Source organism: Paramormyrops kingsleyae, chromosome 12 (genome assembly GCF_048594095.1).
Source record: "Paramormyrops kingsleyae isolate MSU_618 chromosome 12, PKINGS_0.4, whole genome shotgun sequence".
Classification (NCBI taxonomy): domain Eukaryota; kingdom Metazoa; phylum Chordata; class Actinopteri; order Osteoglossiformes; family Mormyridae; genus Paramormyrops; species Paramormyrops kingsleyae.
In genome coordinates, this window is record NC_132808.1 from 607,575 (window position 1) to 630,763 (window position 23,189).

The window sequence follows — 23,189 nt, forward strand, 5'->3', positions numbered from 1 at the left end:
CTGTGGTATTTTATTGTATTAATACTCGCTGTATATTAACTATAAACACTGTATAGTACCTACTGACTTGTTTCCTATACTCGTACCGCACTTTGGTCAACGGAAGTTGTTTTAAATGTGCTTTATAAATAAATTGATTGATTGATATACCAAAACATTTGTAATTGCAACAATTTTCTGGGAGAAATGGTGCATTTTCTGGAAAAAGTCCAGGGATGCCGTTAATTTCGGCCATGACTGTATTTGTATCATTCATTCAACATTTGTTAGCTGTAACTGTCTTTTTCATATGCCCACCAACCAAAGAATTGTTGTTTTGTAAATTAAACGGTTTAAATGAAAAACCCGAGTCAGCCACCATTAACTTGCAATACTCTTTAATCAGTTACATGCATGCAAAGCAATATAAGTGCAACTGAAATTTGACTACTGTTTTAAAAACATATAAACTGAAGATAATGAAGTATAAAATGTAGCAGAACCTTAAATGATTTGGATGATGACACAAAATAATGTTATATGAGAATTACAGCAGAAGGTGAAATGCAATAAAATTCATTCTTTTTTCGATTTGCCAGGCAGAGAGGAGGCGTTACTGCTGATCCAGCTTCTTCTTGACCTGCTAAATGCAGTAACTGCTGGGATTGACACAAATTTCACTGCCAATAATGATGTACTGTGCAGTCAAAAAATTGAAAAAAAAAACACATGGATCTGCTTCTCACTTGTTAAAATCATTTGTATCGATCCCTGAAGTAAAAAACATATTATAGACATTATGCACACAAGACTTTAAGTCTCAAAACAGTAATAGGTCAAAACAATATATGAAAAGAGTAAATATTTACATAATTCCAGGTATAGGGCATTTCACAATGGCCTCTTCATATCCAGGTATCAGGGCCATCCCGGAAAGTATGTAAGACAGCACTCATCTGGACAGACATGAAGAACAGAAAATGTATATACAGTCTATATACAAAATATATACAGCCACTCTGAATACGTACATTAGAAATGCAGTGAAAAACTAGTCAGACCTGGACTCATGTCACAATTGGGTTCATAACCTTAATGAATCATTAAAATTTTAGATGCCAACTAAGTCCTGATAAAAGCTGTGAGATGCTGCAGATTACTATGAGCCAGCGGCACTGTCATCAGGAGGAAGAAGGCAGAGATCTGATGGGACTTCATGATTCCACTGGACGTTTGTGAAGATCAGCGTCACTTCTGCAGCTAAACTGAGGCCAGCAGAGTCTAACCACGTCCTTTTAGAGGGGTTGTGTGTCGAGGTGGAGAGGATGGGGTGGATGAAAAAAGTATTTACCACTTAATGCACCTAAAATAGACTGACCACAGATGAGAAAGTGGGGCTGAATTTTCTGGGACTGATGTCACATGCATTCTGAGCATTTCCTGTACAGAACAGCAGATATTAACATTGGCTGCATTGCATGTTTGCTATTGACTGTTTTCCAAACCACATAGAGCCACCTGGCTGAGTATGTGGTAACTACCTTTCTAACTAAGGTGTTGGAAGATGAATGGATGTAGGCCTACATATGGTATATGTAAGAAAAGCAATGGCCCCCTCTCCTGGTAAGTCCTGGTATAAACACACAAGTGGCTACTCAAATTATTTTTGCATATGAAAAATAGTGCTCAAATTTCACATATGCTCTGGGCTATAAGAAATGGAAGATATAGTGAATATAGTATAGTGAATTGTTCTGTAAACAGGGAAATCCACTTGTATAACCTTGTTCTCAAATGAAAGCGTTCTGAAGGGGGAAAAGGCCATATTCCATATTTTATTCATCAAATAAATAATAGTTGTATATAGTATAATGTACATAAAATTGTATAAAATATATACTATCGTGTAAAGATTTATGTAGCCACCTTAACTCCTCATCATTCAATTCAATTCAATTCAATTTTATTTATATAGCGCATTATCACAACATTACATTGTCTCAATGCGCTTTACATTTCTGCCTCGTAAGGACCCCCCATTGAGTAAGCCAAAGGCAACGGTGGCAAGGAAAAACTCCCTAAGAGGAAGAAACCTTGGGAGGAACCAGACCCAAAGGGGGAGCCCATCCTCCAGGGGCCGGCAGATGAGTCAAACAAACAAGATGAAATGACTAAGCTAATACAGACAAGATGAAATGACTAAGCTAATACAGGGGTTGAAATATATGTCTCAATGCAGCGGCCGACCGGTGCAGGCACGTGGTGCTTGATGCACGATGGCAGGATTAATAGACACACAGCCGCAGGATGGATGGCGAGGCATCTTGTTGAGCCAAGGGCAGGCAGGTTGGAGGGTAGTTGCCGGAGGTGGAGGTAGTTGTCTTGCAGGCCGCAGAGGCATAAACTCTTAAACGACATTGTGCTCCATGGAGCACACCCCAGAAGGGGTGAGGGAGGAAGTAAGAATAATTGTGTATTAGCCAGAGTTGAGGAAACCAGAGGCAGTGCAAGCAAAATGATCGAGTGCAATATTCGTCTAGGCTCCGGCAGATCTGAGTATAGCAGCATGAGAAAGAGGGAGAGACAGGCGGGAACACAGGCATGGGGACTCCCTGAACATCAGCACTCTAGTGTAGAGCTAGAGTGACAGCACTGACGCCTCAGTTTATCCAAAGCCAATGACACCGATCCCCACCCAGCTCATCACCTCATACTGTTAGTCTGACTGGGAGTGAGGGACTAGCTGGAACCAGAACTAGGTTTCCTATACGCTAAGCTATACAAGTGCGTTTTTAATCTAGACTTGAAAAGCGAGAGTGTGCCTGAATCCCGCACATCCGCCGGGAGACCATTCCACAGCTGCGGAGCTCTGTAAGAGAATGCTCTGCAGCCTGCCGTAGCCCTGTCTACTTTAGGAACTAATAGATATCCTGCTCCTTGTGAACGAAGCAGGCGAGAAGGGTTGTAAGGGACCAGAAGATCATTGAGATATTGTGGTGCAAGGCCATTCAGAGTTTTGTAAGTCAATAGTAATAATTTGTATTCAATCCTAAACTTGACCGGTAGCCAGTGCAGGGAAGACAGGATAGGGCTAATGTGATCAAATTTTTTAGTTTTTGTTAGAACTCTGGCAGCTGCATTTTGTACTAACTGAAGTTTATGTAGGGATCCAGATGGACAACCCGAAAGGAGGGCATTGCAGTAGTCCAATCTAGAAGTTATAAAGGCATGTATTAGTTTTTCTGCATCTTGAAAGGACAGCAACTTCCGAAGCTTGGCTATGTTCCGTAGATGATAAAATGCCGTACTGGTAATGCTATTTATGTGAGCACTGAAGCAGAGGTCGGAGTCTACCAGGACACCAAGATTTCTGACCACTGTTTTAAATTGAGTAGGGAGGCCGCTAGGGTTGGGGTTTACAAACTTATTGCGGGCCTCCTTAGGACCGATTAGAAGAACCTCAGTTTTTTCAGTATTTAACATGAGGAAATTCCTTGCCATCCAACAACGGATGTCTAGCAGACAGTCGGCTAAAGAAGAGAGCTGGGATGCGTCACTAGGTTTAACAGATATATACAATTGTGTATCATCAGCATAACAATGAAAATTAACACTGTAATTTCTAATTATGTTACCAAGCGGTAGCATATATAGATTGAACAATAGGGGGCCCAGCACTGATCCCTGCGGGACACCATATCTTACTTTAGTGGCTATGGATGACTCATTGTTTACATGGACAAACTGGTAACGATCAGTTAAATACGAACGAAACCACAGTAGTGCTGTCCCTTTAATGCCAATCAATGTTTCCAACCGGTCCAAAAGAATATTATGGTCTACAGCAGGGGTGCCCAAAGTGGGGCCCGCGGGCCAAAGTTGGCCCGCCGTACTATTTAGATTGGCCCGCCAATGAATATCTAAAATTTTAAATTATACTGTACTAAAATTTGTTTCAAAAATTCTTAAAGCAAGAATCCCAATGTAGCTATCAGTGCGTTTACTTTTTAGTGTACGTTGGCCTAACTAATATACAGTCGAACCCGGTTATGTCGCCGGACTAGGGGGTTCCCAAAAAGCGTCGAGATAACCGATGATCGAGATAACCGAAAACCAATATGGCGGCAATATACTGTATTAAGATATGCTTGAAATGTATTTATGTGCGTTAATAAATTAGAATGTACATGCACGGGTTTTTGGCGTTGCCGTGATTGTTTGATGACGCGATCGGCATGCTATAAAAATGCACATACATGTCGGCTAACAACAAAAGGCATATGTGCACCAACTAAAAGCGGAGATTTACCAGTATACAATAAAAACCACAGTCGATTCTCGATACAAACCTTTAATTATATTATCCAACACTGCAAACACAAAGATCGCTCACAAAATCACAAAAAAACCTGCGGGGTGTAATTCGTTGTTACAAAAAGCAAATCTGCAGTGTCAAAATTACATTCACAAGTCATTTCGCTCTGACAGCTCTGAAATGTATCGTACACGCAGTTAATATGGTTTCTTTACAAAGTCTAAAATGCTTAGTTGCTTTTTGCCTTTAACAGTCTGCTTGAAAACAAATGCTTCGATATTATTTATGCTGTCTAAAACAGTCCATCCCCTACAAAAGAACCATACTGTCAAATTTTTTGTAGCATTTCTATCACCTCACCGGCAGAGGGAATTGGTTCCAAATCTTCGTCCGCATCTTCTTCATCTTCGTTGTCATTGCCGCATGCAGATATGCTTGGCTTTGATTTTGATGGGGATTTACCTAGATCGCGTTTCACCTGCATTGTTCAGCGAATTACCATGCGAATGCGATTTGAATACGCGCTGTTTAGCACTTGTGATACATTTTAAAAAGCCGGCGATTAGTTACGGGGATCGAGATAACCGATGTTAAGTGGCGATTTTGGCCCTCTTTCGTGCTCGAGATATTAGGGTTCGGCGACATAAAAGAATCGACATAACCGATGAGAAATGCTATTGCAATAAGGGAATTTGGCGGTTCCACTTTAAAAACGTCGACTTAATAGGGTTGGCGAGTTAGCTGAGGTAGAGATAAGTGGGTTCGACTGTATATTATACAGTCCTCACTCATGGTGCTTTGATTACATTTGAAATATCTAAGACTAAAATTGAAATACAAGCAACTATAAGGGTAATGTAGAGTATATCTGTGCACATATGTACATTTCCACACTTCATAAATAGTCATATTTTAACAATTTACAAAAAGTCCCATGAGTCTTTGCTTATATTGTTGCTACTGTTGTTGTGTTGCTGTTGGACATGCACTCTTTGACATTTTGCACTACATGTGATTACAAAAGTTTAGACGTGCTCTAAATGCCTATATATGACTTATTTGTCATATTTTGTTTAATGTTATTTACACAGAAAGGAAGGTTAGATAACTGTTTGATAAATAAAAGTAGCCTACTTTACTTTACTATTAGTGTTTGTATTTTGTGTAAAATATTACATTTGGCCCGCAGTCCTCCGATAGATTTTCATTTTGGCCCACTAAGGGAAAATGTTTGGGCACCCCTGGTCTACAGTATCGAATGCTGCAGTTAGATCCAGTAAGAATAATAGCGATATACAGCCACGGTCGGAAGCCATAAGCAAGTCGTTTATCACTTTGACTAAGGCCGTTTCTGTGCTATGATTGGGTCTGAAACCAGACTGATATAGCTCGTTAGCATTATTATCTTGAAGAAAGGAGGACAGCTGGTGAGCAACAACTTTCTCAAGAATTTTAGAAATGAAGGGAAGATTTGAGATGGGTCTATAGTTTCCTAAGTCACTAGGTTCAAGATTTGGTTTCTTTAGGATTGGTCTAATAACAGCCATTTTAAAAGATTTAGGAACATATCCAAGACTAAGAGATGAGTTTAACAAGTTTAACAATGTAGTGCTAATCAGTGGTGCAATTTCCTTAAGTAGATTGGTGGGTATTGGGTCAACAAGGCTAGTAGTGGGTTTGCAAGAGGAAATTAACTGAAGGAGTTCTGTCTGCACTACAGGATTGAAACATTCAAAGATGTTATCATTAGTACTAATAACACTAGCACTAGCAGAGGATTGGTGGTTGTGTGCAACCGTGGGCGTGCTCGTGATGGTATGTCTAATCGTGGTTATTTTATTATTAAAAAACGCAATAAAGGCATCACTACCAAGAGCTTCTGGGACTTGTGAGTTTAACATTGAACGATTCTTTGTTAACCTAGATACAGTTTCAAATAGGAATTTAGGATTGGTTTTGTTATTTTCTATTAGCTTAGAGAGATACATAGACCTAGCAGTCATTAGTGCATGCCTATACTTAGACAGGCTCTCTTTCCAGGCAAATCTAAAAATTTCTAATTTTGTTGACCGCCATTTGCGTTCTAGCTTTCGTGAAGCTTGTTTAAGTTCACGTGTACGGTTAGAGTACCAGGGGGCAGGCTTCTTATCTCTATGTTTTATTTTCTTGAGTGGTGCTACATGATCAAGAGTGGTACGAAATGATTCTACCATGTTCACGGTTACCTGTTCAAGTTCATTTACACATGACACTTCAGAGGTTAGGTTAAAGGACTGTGGGAGCTGTTCCAGAAAAGTTGCAGCGGATAATGAGGCTATGAAACGTCTAGTATCGTACCTCTGGTCTGGGGCCTTAGGGGAGTTATGTTGTATTTGAAATGTTAAAAGGTAATGATCTGAAAGTAGAGGATTCTGAGGGATAATTGATATGTGTTCTACCAGGACACCATGACTAAGAATCAGGTCTAGGGTGTGGTTACAGGCATGAGTTGGCCCAGTTACATTCTGATGTACACCGACAGAGTCAAGAATGGCAGTAAATGCTTTTGTTACTGGAAATTGCTATAGGGGCCTGGCGGTCTATACACAATGGCAATGGTGATTGGAGGTGTAGAACTACACTTAGATGTGCTTGCAAGATTTAGAATAATAAATTCAAACGTACTAAAGCTATAACCAGTATTTTCACGCACTCCTAGGTCGGTCTTAAATATTGCAGCAACTCCGCCACCTTTGCGATCGGGTCGAGGAGTATGCTTATAGCTATACTCAGCTGGAGTGGATTCATTTAGTGCCAAGAACTCATTCGGTTTTAGCCAAGTCTCAGTAAGACATAGGGCACTAAGATTAGAATCAGTAATGATTTCATTTATGAGCAATGTCTTAGGAGCCAGCGATCTAATGTTCAGGAGTCCAAGTTTTAGGTTTGCATTACACCTACTATCCAGAGTTGAAATAGGTCTAATTTCTCTAAGGTTTGCAAGACACGAACTACGATGGAATGACCCCCCACGATTAAAACCGCGGGGAACAGACACATTCTCAATAATATGAAGCCTGGGTGACGACTCTAAGCGACTAGCAGGCGGTCGGTTAAGCCGTTTTGCCTGCCGCCTTGGCTTGGCTCTGGTTAGTCAGCAATCTGCCCTAAGACTGTGAGCTATGCTTTTTGACAGGAGATCGGCACCAGCCCACGTGGGGTGAATACCGTCCCTCTTCAAAAGCCAAGGCCTACCCCAGAATGTCCGCCAATGGTCTATATAACCCACACCATTTATCGGGCACCATTCCGACAGCCAGCGATGCAGCGACGATAATCTGCTGTACATTTCGTCGCCACGTCTAGCAGGGATAGGGCCAGAGCATGTTACTGACGCGGACATCTTCCTCGCAAGGCTGCACACCGCTATGAAATTTGCTTTAGTGATCTCCGATTGCCTCAATCGGACATCATTTGTGCCGACGTGGATAACAATATGCGAATACTTACGTTTACTCTTAGCCAGCACTTTTAAGTTTGATAAGATGTCGGTCGCTCTGGCACCAGGGAGACAATTAACTACGGCCGCTGGAGTCACTACTCTCACGTTTCTTAGCATAGAATCGCCGATTACCAGAGCGCTTTCAACAGGCGGCTCAGTGGGTGTTTCACTGAGTGGGGAGAACCTGTTGGAAACGCGAATGGGTGAATGGTGCCGGTGTGAGTCCTGTTTGGACTTACGGCTATGCCGCCGGGTCGTCACCCACTCGCCTTGCCGCGAAGGCTCTGCTGCCGGAGCGGGGGGAGACTGGCTCACTATAGCGGACATATCCGGAGCCGCTAACACTGCGTCAATAAAACTCTCACTCTCCTGAATCTCCCGTAACGTCCGGATGCGTCCCTCTAAGTCTGCGATCTTCTCCGTCAGCCTGGCAACTAGCTTACACTTATCGCAGACAAACGTACCGCTAATGACGGGAGAAGAATAACTAAACATACTGCACTCGGAGCAAACGACAGGAGCCATAGTGATATACTTACGTTTAGCGGGGAAAAACTCCGGGGGCGGAGGCGATTAATCCGTCGTGGATTTGGAAGATTATCAGGAGACTATTAAGCTTGCCAAGATTTATCCGATTGCTTAATTCTAACTCTAAGTATTATTTGGGTTATAGTTATAGTTTAAAAGTTCGCGCGGTACCAACCAGTCTCGCTCACGCAGGAAACAGGAAACAGCAAATAACGAAGCAGTAGGAATTGCTCTGGAGCTCATCAGACATCATGTTTTATCGCTGTGGTTATAAACATGTTAGCTAAGCAATGCTCATCTTTTTTGTTCAAGTGATTCTCTTTAAGGGGTGTGTGTGACAAGCAGAAAAATGTTACATGTGTCCCTCCGCTTTGTGATTTTGTTTATTACGAGAAAGATCTCGGTGTGTATGTTGATGAAAAAAAAAGGCCAATCGGATGTTGGGTTACATCTCTAGGTCTGTGGAGTTTAAGTCAAGGGAAGTGATGCTACGATTATACAATTCCTTGGTAAGATCCCACCTAGAATATCGTGTGCAGATTTGGTCACCATACCTTAAAAAGGACATTGCTGCCTTGGAAAGGGTGTAACGAAGGGCTACAAGAATGATTCCTGGTCTTAGAGGAATGTCTTATGAGGAGAGGTTAGCTGAGCTGAATTTGTTTAACCTGGAGAAAAGAGACTAAGGGGGGGACATGATCCAGGTCTAGATTGTAACGGGTCTGGATGCTGTTCAGCCAAATGGCTATTTCAATATTAATTTAAATATTAGAGCTCGTGGCCATAAGTGGAAATTAGCGGGAGAACATTTTAAAATAGATTTGAGAAAACACTTCTTTACACAGTATGTAGTTAGAGAATGGAATAGTCTTCCTGTTAATTAGCGACGGGATGGCAGGAGACCAGGCAGGAGCTCTCAGCTCCGCAGATGCGATGAATGCCAAGGGGACACCAGGCAAGCAGGGCATGGCTGGGGCACCTGGAGGCAGGTCGGATGCAGCTGGGGCACCTTGTGGTTAGCAGGATACAGCAAGGGCCCTTGAAGGCGAGCAGGACGCGGTCGGGGACATGCTGTAATGCTTTATTAATTCTTATACCAACCAGAAAACAAGACGACAATTCATAAGGTCAATTGTCGTCTATAGCCGCCCCATCCTTCCTTTGTTGCCACCTAGTGCTGCTGTTTCAATTTTGGGCCAATTTGTCTCAAAATGAAACCAGGTCAAGATCTTTTCTGTGAGGCAGCACCCAGGAAAAGCACTGGCACACCCTGCTCTGGAAGGAGCAATCCAGGATGGGGCTCCAACCTACAATATCACCAAGGACACACAGTCACTCACTATAGGCTCAGTATATACCTCGCGAACGTTTTGCCCAGGGGCCCACACAACCCATAATCCGTCCCTGGTTGGGAGAAGTATGTACTATAAAGATACCGTAGATAATTAAGTTGCAATTTGTCTTGTAGAGTAGAGGTCTGCAACTGGGCGGGACGCCCGCGGGACTCGCGGGACGCGGCGCAGGTCTACATTTGAGAGTTTCTTGTACCGAAGCGGGATGAAAAATCAGTCCTGCGCAGACCTCTAGTTGGAATAAACGCAGAGCCGCGCCACAAATTTCAATGTTTCCCTATATTTCTCTCATTTTGACTATGAAATATTTCTATTGAGACTGTTTAGATATTTTTTAATTCAGGTCTGTAGCCTAGTTAGATAAAAAAAATTTGGTACCTTATTTAATTTTTATAAGCCAAGATATTATAGCATTTAAAATGTGTCCGGTATTTTTGGCACACCCTATACTCCAGCAGCCTTGCTTGCGGGATTCAGCAGGTGGGAGCTGGACAAACCATAACAGTTGTGGGCGGGAGCGGGTCGAAATATTACACATTTCTGCGGGATCAGGATGAAAAATCAATCCCGCGCTGACCTCTACTGTACTTGTGTTTTTAGGGAGGTTTTGCCCAATGCTTCAAGATGATGGACATTTTCACTGGAGAGATATTTGCAGTGAAGGTGATTCCGATAAAGCACTCTGATGGAATAAAAGAGGTATGTGGTCTGAATCCTGCTTGAAGTCAGCCCCCTCCATAGTTAAATTGCATTTCCCTTATGCTCATTGTGGTAACACGTCTGACATTTCAGAGTCTCCGAGAAGTGGTGCTGCTGAAGCTGCTGCAACACCAGCAAGTTGTAAACTTCTCCCATCATGTAGAAGATGATAAATTCTTGTATATCTTCATGGAGCTGTGCAGTAGGGGGGTGAGCCCAGCTGTTTCTGGCCTTTGCAGACAGTTTGTTAAGGTTAAGACTCTTTGTTAAGGTTAAGCGTGTGGCTCAGTGGGCTAAGCCGTGTGCCTGTAATCACAAGGTCGCCGGTTCAAGCCCAGCTTCAGCACGTCTGCGGGTCCTTCAGCAAGACCCTCAATCCCCAGCTCCCTGGGCGCCGCTACGGGTGGCTGCCCTTCGCAGACAGCTTGCTCTACAAAGAGCAAGTTGAGGGAGGCGTAAAAACAATTTCCCCGCGGGGATCAATAAAGTACCAATTATTAATTATGTCGACTCACGCCATCCTTTCTTTTCCCATTCCAGTCGATGCTAGACCTCCTTCAAGAACGTGAAAGTGCGATATTACATGAGACAGCTCATTGGGGCATTACAACACATCCATGGCAAAGGCATTGTCCACAGGGACCTCAAATTAGGTATGTGTGCGTGCACACGTGATTTGTTTAATTCTTCACATGTTAGTGTTGGCATTTTACATGGCATTTCCTGTGTGGTTTATATGATTGCTGCCTGCTGTTGTATTCTGCAACTGTTTAATGTCTGGTGTTATTAGGTGAAATATTTGAGTCATTGGTCTTTCAGAGAACTTATTATTAACGGAGGCCTTGGGATTAAAAGTGGCCGACTTTGGACTGGCCACCAAGCTGGAGCCACTGGAAAGGAGGCAGAAGTGGGTTCTTTTTCTTAGATTCTCCAGCAAATCTTTCAAATTGCTTATGCAGCAGGCTGAAGCACATGTATACTGTTTTCCTTTTGTGTGTGTTGTAGACGCTTTTGTGGGACGAGAGAATATGCGGCTCCTGAAGTGTGGAAGATGGAGGGACAAGGGCCAGAGTCAGATGTCTGGGCGCTGGGGTGTATCATGTATGGATACCTTCTCAATCGTCCTCACAGTCAGAGTCAAGAATGATATCTGAAATGCACCAATGCAGAATGTTGTTGTATGCAAATGAAACTCAATGAAACTCAAATGCCGTTGCTGACTTTCTCGATACAGGTATACGATGCTTGTTGGTGCATACCCCTTTGATGGCGACGCTGAAGAGATCAAGCTGCGTGTCACTCAAGCAGAGTACACTCTACCCAAGTCCCTCTCCTCATCAGCCAAGAAATTGATTTCTTGGATCCTACAAAAGAATCCACAGGATCGGCCCACATTGGAGCAAATCCTGAACCATAAGTTCTTCACTAAGGTACATGCAAACTGCTGGTCTGCTGAGTTCAATAGTATTCATGCGTCCTGAGGAATTGCTTTGCTCAACCGAAACATCTTAAACTACAACCCTAGGGCTTCACTCCTGAGGAAATTCCATCAAACAGCTACCACAAGGTGCCAAGATTCAGAGCAGTTAAACGCGTAAAGCACTTCTTCGTCAGGCTGTTCCGCCGCATATTTGGACAAAGGAGACCCAAAGGTAAGTAAGCTCCTTCAACACAAACCTTGCTAGTCCAGTATCTCTCAGTTCATCAGGCTCAGATACCTGGTTTTCCCATGTTTTCTTGCAGATATGCCCCACTGTGAATTGAACATGAAAACCAGCAGAGAGAACAGCGGCCCTTTCGTCTACAGCAGGGCTGTCCTAACTTTTTTTAGTGAGGGCCACATACGGAAAAATATTCCGAGGGCTGGGCCAACTTACTAGATGTCAGCTATGTATGGACTCATCTCTTTTGTATTTAAGTTCAATCAATCAAATCTGGTCAATAAATGATAATTATGCTTAATAATTTAATGTGTTTATATCATGCCCTGCTCCCCAATCAAATTTAAATGTTCATTTGTCCTGGCTGTCATATGTGTCTTAAATAAATCAGTGTGATTTTTTTACTGTGATTATTGTCTATTGGCTTTTTATTGTTAACCCAGAGGGATTTTAATATTTATTATAGTCTATTTATTATTGTTTGTCTGGTGTGTTTGTGTGTGTGTGTGTGTGTGTGTGTGTGTGTACAGTTACGGGGTTTATGAAAACACTTCACGAGCCAATCATAACGCATTCTTCAGTTACATATGTGTATAAAACCTAACTATGTATGGTCCAACCTCCAGTAGAGTTAACAGGAGTCCCATGTTCAGTAAAAGAACGGAAATATTGGAAATCATCTGACTGGGGATCTCTGATTATATGCATTACCAGTGTTGTATGGTGTTCTTTCCACAAAATACTGGAACCACCTCTTCCTTCTTGTTTTTGGAATTTATACTCTGTTTCAGGAAAAGGTTAAACTGTAGCTGTATGCCTTTCCATCCATCTTCTAAACCTGCATGCCCTCTATTAAAGGTCAGCAAATGGCCAGATCCAGCACATCTAGAATTATTTGGCCCCCAGAACAAGGTTTCCCTTTTTACTTTTCATTACAAAAAGTTTTGGTATCTCACAAAAGGTCCTATTCAGGTGGGGGGGGGGAGCCTATCCCAGAGGCCATGGGCACCCATACTGTACTTGGACATTTTGGCTTTATTTCACTTTGGTATGAGTTTTGACTGGGGGGGGGGAGACCAGAAGAAACACCATGATGACACAGGAAGAACACAGGACCTCCACACAAGTGGAGCTGAGGAAGAGGCTCAAACCCTGGACCCGCACCACCGCACCTCCCTCGATGCCGTATACAGGATCTCGGTGAGAAATGAATGCAAATCTGGATGAAAATAAAAGGGTGAGATGTTGCATAAGCCTGTGGAAACAATGCCATGAAAAATGTGCACCAGAATCACAGCTAAAGGAGGTCCAATGAAAAATTCAAATGGCAACTTTTTTTTTGGCCGGGCAGAGTCACTCTATTCTTCGAGGTTCTCGCTGATGCGGTTGATGTTCTTCCTGTGGTTGTCTTTGGGGCTGAGTGTCTCGTAGGCCTGTTTACGGGCAAAGCTGCGCATGGTGTGCTGCCTGGAGTTTTTGTCCACCTCTGTGGTGACTGGTCCATCACCCTTTTCCTCTTCCTCCTCCCCGTTGCAAGCCCTGTTAGAGGAGGACATGAGTTTATGTCTCAACGTTGACCTCGATAATGGCCAGCATGAGGCTGCTGTTGTGCTGTTTGGACAGCAGATGGGACCATCCTGACTGTGGTGACCCTAAGCATGAGACCACATCCCACCTGCTGAAACCTAAGGTGATGGAATGGAGCTATCCTGAGGTAGAGCGGCTCAGACCAGTTATGGTGGCAGTGAAAGCTGTGCTCCATTATCACGGGCGAGTTTGACAGCCATGCCACAGTCTGCGGTGGGACTCATCTGCAAGCCTCACATTACCTTGCATGCCCGCTGAGGACAAAGTTCTTTACAGTGCCCTCTACTGACTCAATCCTGCTAGTACACTTAGACATGGATAATGATTAATGATCTTTCACATGCTCATACCCGCCCCAACATCCAGGCTTTTTCAAATATACCCCCCACACATAAACAGACCCCATTTAAGCCTGACAGACTCCGATTAACTCAGACACTACCCCCCCCCCCCCCCCAAGTGATTAAAGTTTACTTTGAAATATCAAAGACAGAAATATTCAGAAATATCAGGCAGCTTGTGGTCACCATCCCACCAAAAGGAAAGGCTACTATGGGCAGGGTGGTCTGAGGCGCCACTGATGAGAGCTTTACTCACCAGGGATGAGGGTTTGTGTTTGTGGGGGGAAATGGAAAACAAGATGTTACTACACCCTCCCCCATACACAGGAAACACAAGCAGGTGGCAGGACATCGGAGCTGTGTTTCAGGATGCCGGAATACACTGACGGCAGTCAGTCCATTACAGCTCTGCTAGTGTGGGCTATGCTGACATCATCAGCGTAGCCTGGATTTCTGCTTTGCTGTTTTTGGAAGTCGCCGGTTCAAGCGCTTCAGTGATGCAACTCCAGACTAGAGTCAGACACACACGGGGCTTTCAGATGTTAATAAAGTGCAGATTCAGGCTAAAAGGGGACAGTGATGTCTCTCAGGAGCCCCAAAACCTGGGCACATACAGCAGATGGGAGGGCCCTCTGCATCTACTCTGCATCTACCAGGGAACCATCTTCTGGACAAGAAGTAATGTCACCTCTGCAGCTCATATCTTGTGACCCCCAACCCCCCAATCTCACTACATGCCACTGCAGCTGATTGGCTGGAATCCTGCAGTAGGGTCTGGAAGGGAGCATAAGGGCTGATTTATACTTTGCTCTCACAACACATACGCCTATGCATCATGGCTGCCACATGTTTTCTGTGTTCATTCCACACGTCATAGATGCATGTACACGAGATGCAATCCCACCAAAAACTGGGGTGGCATTACGGTCACCTTTTGTCACGGGATTATCTGTTTATATACGGCAGTTAGTATTAAAGTAACATCTGATTGTTTAAGAATGAATGGCCGGTAGAGCTGTATATTTTCAGAGGCAAGAGAAAATTGAGAGCACTATTGTGTCCCTCTGTGTACAGCGTCTTCAAAATTTAATGGCAGGTTAAGATTGTAAGAAAGCGGCATTATGTGTATGAGGTACAATGAAATTCTAACTTGAAATTCTGACTTGCCTGCTTTCATAAGCAATGTTATTTTTCAAAACAGTTCCGGTATTTATAAATCTTGGTTACAAAATTCACCTAGAGCGTGGGGTTTACGTTTCGCTAGAACATTTATATTGTTATAAGAAACAAAACTTAGCAAGCCGTGCAACTTTAATGACGCTCCTGTTCGGGATTATCTACTACAGGTTTAACATTAGTGTAAAGTACACCGCCGCTACTTTTACATGAGCTCTGCATGGCTCTTCAGGCCATTCCTCATCATTTTCATCCTTGCTTGTTAAATCACTCATGAATAGACATGTTTGTGGGAAATTGCTTTATTTTCAACTTTTTTCATTATAAATACTGCAATTCTTATTGCAGAAATTGATATTTTCAAGTGTCATGCAGCCGAATTACAAAATACTATGACGAAATATCTGGCCCCCTGGTGGACATGACCTTTAACCCTGCAGGTGGCAGGCGCAGCAGGAAGCGTTTTCATGCTTGTAGCAGGTACCACCATTGCTGCAGGTGGTGGCTTTTACCTGCGAGGGGGAGGAAGTCAGACGGAGCAAAAACACGCAGGCGACTGATCGGGGGGGCAGGCAGAGTCAAACCGAGACAAAGACATGCAGGCCACATATTGGGTGGGGGTTGTTTGGGGGTTGGCAATCAGGGGGAAAACACGCAGGCCACAGATCGGGAGGGGACAGGCAAACCATGGCAAAAACACGCAGTCTGGCCAGATCTTGAATTTAATCCATGCCGCAGAAAGACATCCACAGTCCAATCAATCAGGAGAAACTCATTTCTGTTACTGCCAGAGAAGATCATGGCGCCCCAGTGGTTCTCAGCCCATGGACTCGCATGAGAGTACCACAGCCCTCACAGGTGGATTCAGCATATTAATTTGGGCAGGAAGTTAAACAGAACCTCATCATCATCACCATGGGGTCCAATGGTTTCAAACCTCACTTCTGAAACATGGGTCACATGACCCAAGTGGAGCCATCAAGACATTAAGTTGATCATAATTATCACAGCACTGCTCCAGCACGAGACCAGAAGCATCTTCATATCTGTGAAAGAACCCAATGTTGGGTCTGGATCCAGAAGCACAAAAGTACAATGACTGAAAGGGGCTTGAGTGAATCCAAGACAGAACGGCCAGCTAAATGCCAGTTTGGCACTTTCAAAAAAATCTCATGCCTTAGCAAACATCAAATCAGGTGTTGAGGCAGGCCTGGTCCTCAGGGCTTTGCAATCTTGACACAGATCTATAAACATGCTGAAACATATGAGGTCTTTGAGAAAAGTATTACCATCAAGAGGGCATCATCACCTAAATACACTTTGCTAGGAAAACACCACAGGTGCAAACCCTGAGGAGCAGACCCCGTGTGAATGGTCAGCAGCCCAGTCCCTGTCCTTCTGAGCAGCCCACGCCTCTCTGCACACCAGGTCTACAGCCATGGTGCCCCTGGGGTTTCCGAGACCTTCACTGAAGCATGAGCAGCGACCCCCACCTACTTCACTGCTGAACTACACAACCCCAGAAGTGAAGAGACTTCCGTCCCTCTCTTGGACATGGTAACCACATGGTTGCTGGTTCATAGATTTTGAAAGATCAGATATATGCCTTAAGCTTATCGCATCATTTCCATTGCTTTTCACAGTTTTCAGTGCATCCAGATAGTACTCACAGGGTTTCACTATTTCCACATTTTGTTATAGCCTTTTTCCAAAATGGGTTAGATTCAATTTTTACCTCAAAATTCTACACACAATACCCCATAATGACAAAGTGAAAAACGTTTGCTTGGCTGTTGGCCATGTGTGATGAGTAGATGAACTTTTATTAAATGATTAGTTTGGACATCTGGCCAAGTATGGAAAATATGATACGTGATGGGGGGTTGGGGTATTAGAAAAATCTAATCTAAACCCCTAGAGTCCCGACTGCATCCCCCAGTGAGAGCAGTGGAAAGTGAGAGCAGTGGAAAGTGAGAGCCAGGAAACAGGAATTATTAGCAGCTCCAGATTATATTAGGAAGTGGCCTCCTAACCTGTGGGGGCTGATCCTTCCTGACGGGCTTTCACTGCCCCTCCAGATACAGACGTTTTATACACCCCCCATTCTGATTGGGTAATGTAAGGAAATCAGCCTGCCAGCACAGTGACACTCCACATCACTTTTGGCTTGTTTTCCCTCTTTTTGTCCATTTACGCTGTACAGGAAGTGCATTGCATGATAGTTTTTCCACCATGTCCCATGAAGTTATGGTCTCGACGTTCTCACATCGTAACCCCCCGCCCTCAGTCAATAACAACCAAATACAGAAAGAGTATTTACTGTTGGAGTCTGACTTACTTTTTATCTTGCTAATGTGTTGGGTTTAAATCTTAAAAGCTAAAAGTTTTAGTATGGATGCTGCAGCGCCCCGTCACAATGAGACTGTTCCTCTAACGTGGATCTAGGTGTGCTGGGAGCCATGGCTCTCTGTCCTCCCCCAGCATCCACCCCCCCCCCCCCCCCCCCCCCTGACCAGACGACATGGCCCTCTGTGAGTTTGAGACTGATAGCCATGATACGATACGATTTTCACCCGATTTTTTAACAAAATTAGCTGCAGACAAATTTATTTAAAAATATTCCTTTATTTTTCTTTCTAAACTGTGCAAAACGTGTCCTCTTCTTTACAGTGCAACTGAAATTGAATAAAATACTTTAAAAAAAAAAAAATCAAAATAATAGTAATAAAAAAATCTTCAAATAAATAAACAGTAATGCTTTACATTAATTGCACCTTCATAATTATTTTATATTACATTCATAGAACGTTCAGTACACATTCATAATGTATTCATTAAGTATTTAGAAATCATTCATAAACATCATGCATGGAAAGGATGCATTCATCCTTTACATCCTAACATCCCTTAACAGCTTTAATATACATTAATAACAAACATTACATGATTATACAATTATAATGTTTGTTATTATTATATAATGTTTGTTATTTATGTATATTATACACTGTAGCTGTTAAAGGATGTTAGGATGTTGAAGTGTACTTGCATGCTGCTTATGAATGTTCCATGAATGCATTATGAAGGTGCCCTGAATGTTCTATGAATGCATTATGAAGGTGCACTTAATGTTCCATGAATGCATTATGAAGGTGCCCTGAATGTTCCATGAATGCATTATGAAGGTGCCCTGAATGTTCTATAAATGCATTATGAAGAAGCACTTAATATAAAGCGTTAACAAGTACAGTAAACTAAGGCTTGCATGTGCAGCTTTTTAGTGTAGTTTGCCCTTTTAATAACCTTCGCTCTTGCGGTGGTGAATTGAGCTCACTGTGGTGCCGGTGTTCTGTCATAAAATCCTACCTATCGAGACGTGCTATCGAGCCTTTCCGCGCATATGCAGTTCCACCGTCTTGGGATTAGGGTTAGGTTTTAGGGGTTAGGGTTAAGGTAAGGGTTTTAGGGGTTTTGGGGGGTTAGGGTTAGGATTAGGGTAATAGTTAGGGTTAGGGCTATCGATTAGCACTACGGTAGCATTTTTCGACAAGGCAGCATAAATCGACAGAACACTGGTAGACATGCTGAAGCATGTTCGCTGTGCTGTTTGTGTATGTTATCAATCTTTTTCAATGTTTGCACGCAGGTTTTATCTTGTCTGTGCTTTTCTCACCGTTTTCGTTTGTGATTACCGGAAAGCTAAAATCAGCCACATCGCCGATTTAAGATGGAGCGGATGTCCTCAGTTTCAAATTCACTCACCATCTTGCGTTCGGTCAAAACCACAAACTAACGTACGACGTCAACGTGAATATGCAGTGACATCTGATGTCGAACTGACGTCACAAAATCAAATGTAATATTACACCAGTTTTTCCTGTTAAGTAAACTACCGTGAAGTACTCCTAAAGAAGCGATTCAATTTCCATATCAGCCGGTTTAAATCATACATTTACCTCGATTTTTAACCAATTCGCGATTCATCGTTACATGCCTACATTTCATGGATGAAACTGATTCTGTGGAATCATGAAATGCATTTCGTCTTTTGCTGAATCACGAAAGATACCACAAAATGCCTTTCCTCTTTTGCTGAGTAACGAGACATATGTAAAAGGCGCACACCTCTGGGGGGAGCAGTACCTTCCAATGACTAGAAGGTAGAGTGCCGGTGTTCTGTCGATATATGCTGCCTTGTCGAAAAATGCTACCATAGTGCTAATAGATAGCCCTAACCCTACAGTAACTCTTACCATAACCCTAACCCCCCAAAACTCTTACCTTAACCCTAACCCTAACCCCTAAAACCTAACCCTAATCCCAAAACGGTGGAACTGCACAAGCGCAGAAAGGCTCGATAGCACGTCTCGATAGGTAGGATTTTTCGACAGAACACCGGCTTTGATTTTGCAGACACCGTGTATTTAAACTTAACTTGCATATAAATGGATTAAAAATAGAAATAACTCTGATAGATCTCATTGATTCCCTCCTGTTGTAGGCTATGCCACTTTCCCCTGAATAATACTGTCCCCGATAGTTCAGATACAACACACTGGGGAGCCTGTGTGTAAAATATAACAATAAAATGACGAGTATGAATGGATTAATACAAGGAGTAACAGACTCTCTGCGGATCCTCATAGAATCATTGGTGTCAGAAATAGCAGATGGAGCTACAATTACTCAACCCGGTCCGCAGAGTGTTCAGGGGGACAGTCAGGACAGGACAGTCACTGGTCAGCTGCCTATTGTAAGGAAGGTTCCTTACAGTAGCCAAGTGCACTTTCTATTTTGTCATCACTGCCACTGCTGCCTGGTGATTTATCATCAAACTTCTCTGCAGTTTGTGTCTCTTCTGGACCTTCTTCTGCCTTCATCTGTTGTTCATTCCTGCTATTTTCAGCAGGGTTTAACCCATCCATCACTTTACTAATTAACTCCCTCATATATACAGTTAAAAAAAGCACAAGGAAAGAAGGCAGGGAATAACCCAGGATGAGGCACCAACCTATAACACTGGTATTGTCTGAGTGTCTGTTTTTGTGTCGTGCTTCTGTGTGTTCTGCATTCCCCTTTGGTCTGTGTGTAATTATACTATTTCCAAAGGGAAATATGCCGGTAGATGCCAACATAACGCCCATTTTCAAAAAAGGGGATAGAAGTAATTTGTCAAACTATAGGCCAATCAGTCTAACTTGTATAACTGGTAAAGTTATGGAGGCTATAATCAAAGAGAAAATGGTAGATTACCTGGACTCAAGTAACATTTTAAGGGATAGCCAGCATGGATTTAGGAGAGGTAGATCCTGTTTAACAAATCTGTTGGAGTTCTTTGAGGAAGCTACTCAGGAAGTTGATGATAAGAAGGCCTATGATGTCATCTACTTAGATTTCCAAAAGGTTTTTGATGTTGTTCCCCACAAGAGGCTCTCACTTAAACTCAAAGCGACAGGTATTTTAGGAACTGTAGCGACTTGGATTGATAACTGGTTAACGGATAGGAAGCAGCGAGTAGTTATAAGAGGCTCGATGTCACAGTGGGCCTGCGTTCATAGTGGGGTACCACAGGGTTCAATTTTAGGACCACTTTTGTTCCTAATTTACATAAATGAATAAATGATATAGTAAACTGGTGAAATTTGCAGATGACACCAAGGTGGGTGGTGTAGCAGATACTGAACTAGCGGCTCAGCAGCTACAGCGGGATCTTAATTTAATTAGTGACTGGGCTGACACCTGGCAGATGAAATTTAACATAGACAAATGTAAGGTACTCCATGTAGGGAGCAGAAATATAAAGTCCAGGTATTTTATGGGACCTACTGAAATAAAGGTAGCTGATTATGAGAAAGACCTTGGTGTGTATGTTGATGCTTCCATGTCTCATTCTCGCCAGTGCGGGGAAGCAATAAAAAAGGCCAATAGGATGTTGGGGTATATCTCCAGGTGTGTGGAGTTTAAGTCAAGGGAGGTAATGCTAAGATTATACAATTCCTTGGTGAGACCTCACCTAGAATATTGTGTACAGGTTTGGTCACCATATCTTAAAAAGGACATAGCGGCCTTAGAAAAGGTGCAGCGTAGGGCCACAAGAATGATTCCTGGTCTTAGAGGAATGTCATACGAGGAAAGGTTATTTGAGCTAAATCTGTTCAGCCTCAAGCAAAGGAGACTGAGGGGGGACATGATCCAGGTCTATAAGATTCTAACAGGTTTGGATGCTGTTCAACCGAATAGTTACTTCAGCATTAGTTCAAATACAAGAACTCGTGGCCATAGGTGGAAATTAGCGGGAGAACATTTCAAACTGGATTTAAGGAAGCACTTCTTTACACAGCGTGTAGTCAGAGTATGGAATAGTCTTCCTGATAACGTAGTGCAAGCTGAATCCTTGGGTTCCTTTAAATCAGAGCTAGATAAGATTTTAACAACTCTGAGCTATTAGTTAAGTTCTCCCCAAGCGAGCTCGATGGGCCGAATGGCCTCCTCTCGTTTGTATAGTTCTTATGTTCTTATGTTCTTATGTGTAAATACTGTTTTATTAAATAAAGCCCTGTAAATATTGCAGCTAACTGAAGTGACTCTGAGTGCTTAATCTTTCCCTGCTGAGTCACACATGGCTGCCCTGGTTCCTGTCTCAGGTGCCTGATTCAGGTGTGATAAACAGCAGACTGACCCTGTGATCAAACCACTGGCTGCTTAGCTGCTCATCATACTGTCATTATGTTGTGTTACAAGTGAGTAGAAGTCATTCCTCAAAGCATAACTGGAGCTGTGTGTGGCTCAGTGGGCTAAGCCTGTGTGTCTTGCATCACAAGGTTGCTGGTTCAAACCCTTAACCTCAAGGCCCTTAAACCTCAGCTCCCGAGGTACTGCTATGGGTGGCTGCCCTTTGTGGACAACTTAATTTACAAAGTGCAAGTTGAGGGGGACCTAAAGACAATTTCCCCACAGGGATCAATAAAGTATTTATTATTATCCATTTGCATGGCCATTGTAGGCTCTTTTGACAGTGGACTGGGGTTAGAATGGACCCTCTGAATGGGGTTAGCATGGACCCTCTGAATGGGGTTAGCATGGACCCTCTGAATGGGGTTAGCATGGACACTGATTTATGTATCTGTTTTCCATGCATACATTTACATTATTCATTCTTACATTGTATATTTCTCTTAATGTTTTTTCCCCATGCTCCCCAACCAGAAGAATATTATTTTTTGCAAATTAAACGATTTAAATGAAAAACCTGAACCATAACCTTTTAATAGTCTTTATTTAGTAACATGTTTGCAATACAGTATATGTGCAACTCAAATTTAACTACTGGCTAAATAAAACTTTAGATATTAAACAATAATATGCAGTTAAAATGTATATGATTTGGAAGATAGGAAATAAAGTTACAGGAGAATTAGACTACTGTTTTAAAAAATGACAAATTAAAGATACTGACGTATATTATGCCGCAAAAGATGACAAGAAAAAATATTATAGGAGAATAAAAAAGTGGCTGAAATGTAATTTCATAAAATTGTTCTTCATATTTTGCCAGGCAGGAAGGAGGCATTACTGAAAGAAGTTCTGATTCAGCCTTTTCTTCACGTCCTGAACCCAGTGAGCTTTGGGATCGACACACACTTCAATGCCCTTTTTGGTGCGAAATCTGAAAATGAAAAATAAAATGACATGGGTCTGTTTGTCACTTGTTAGAATCCTTCTCCATATACATCTGATCCTGAAATACAAGTCAGTTCTATTAAAGACATTTTGCACACAACAAACATTAAATTCCAAAGCAGTAAAAGTTCAAAACAATACATGAATAAAGCAAATATTTACATAATTCCAGGTTTACTGCAGTTCCCTCCGGTCTCTTTATATCCAGCTATCAGCTCCATCCTCAGTTTTCCAGGAAAGTATGTAAAACAGCACTGCTCTGGTCCTTTGGCATCTGGAGAGATATGAAGAACAGAAAATGTATAACAGGCTACATACAAAATATATACAGCCACTCTGAATATATACATAAAAAATAATGCACACCAAAAAAACTCATAGTTGGGTCAG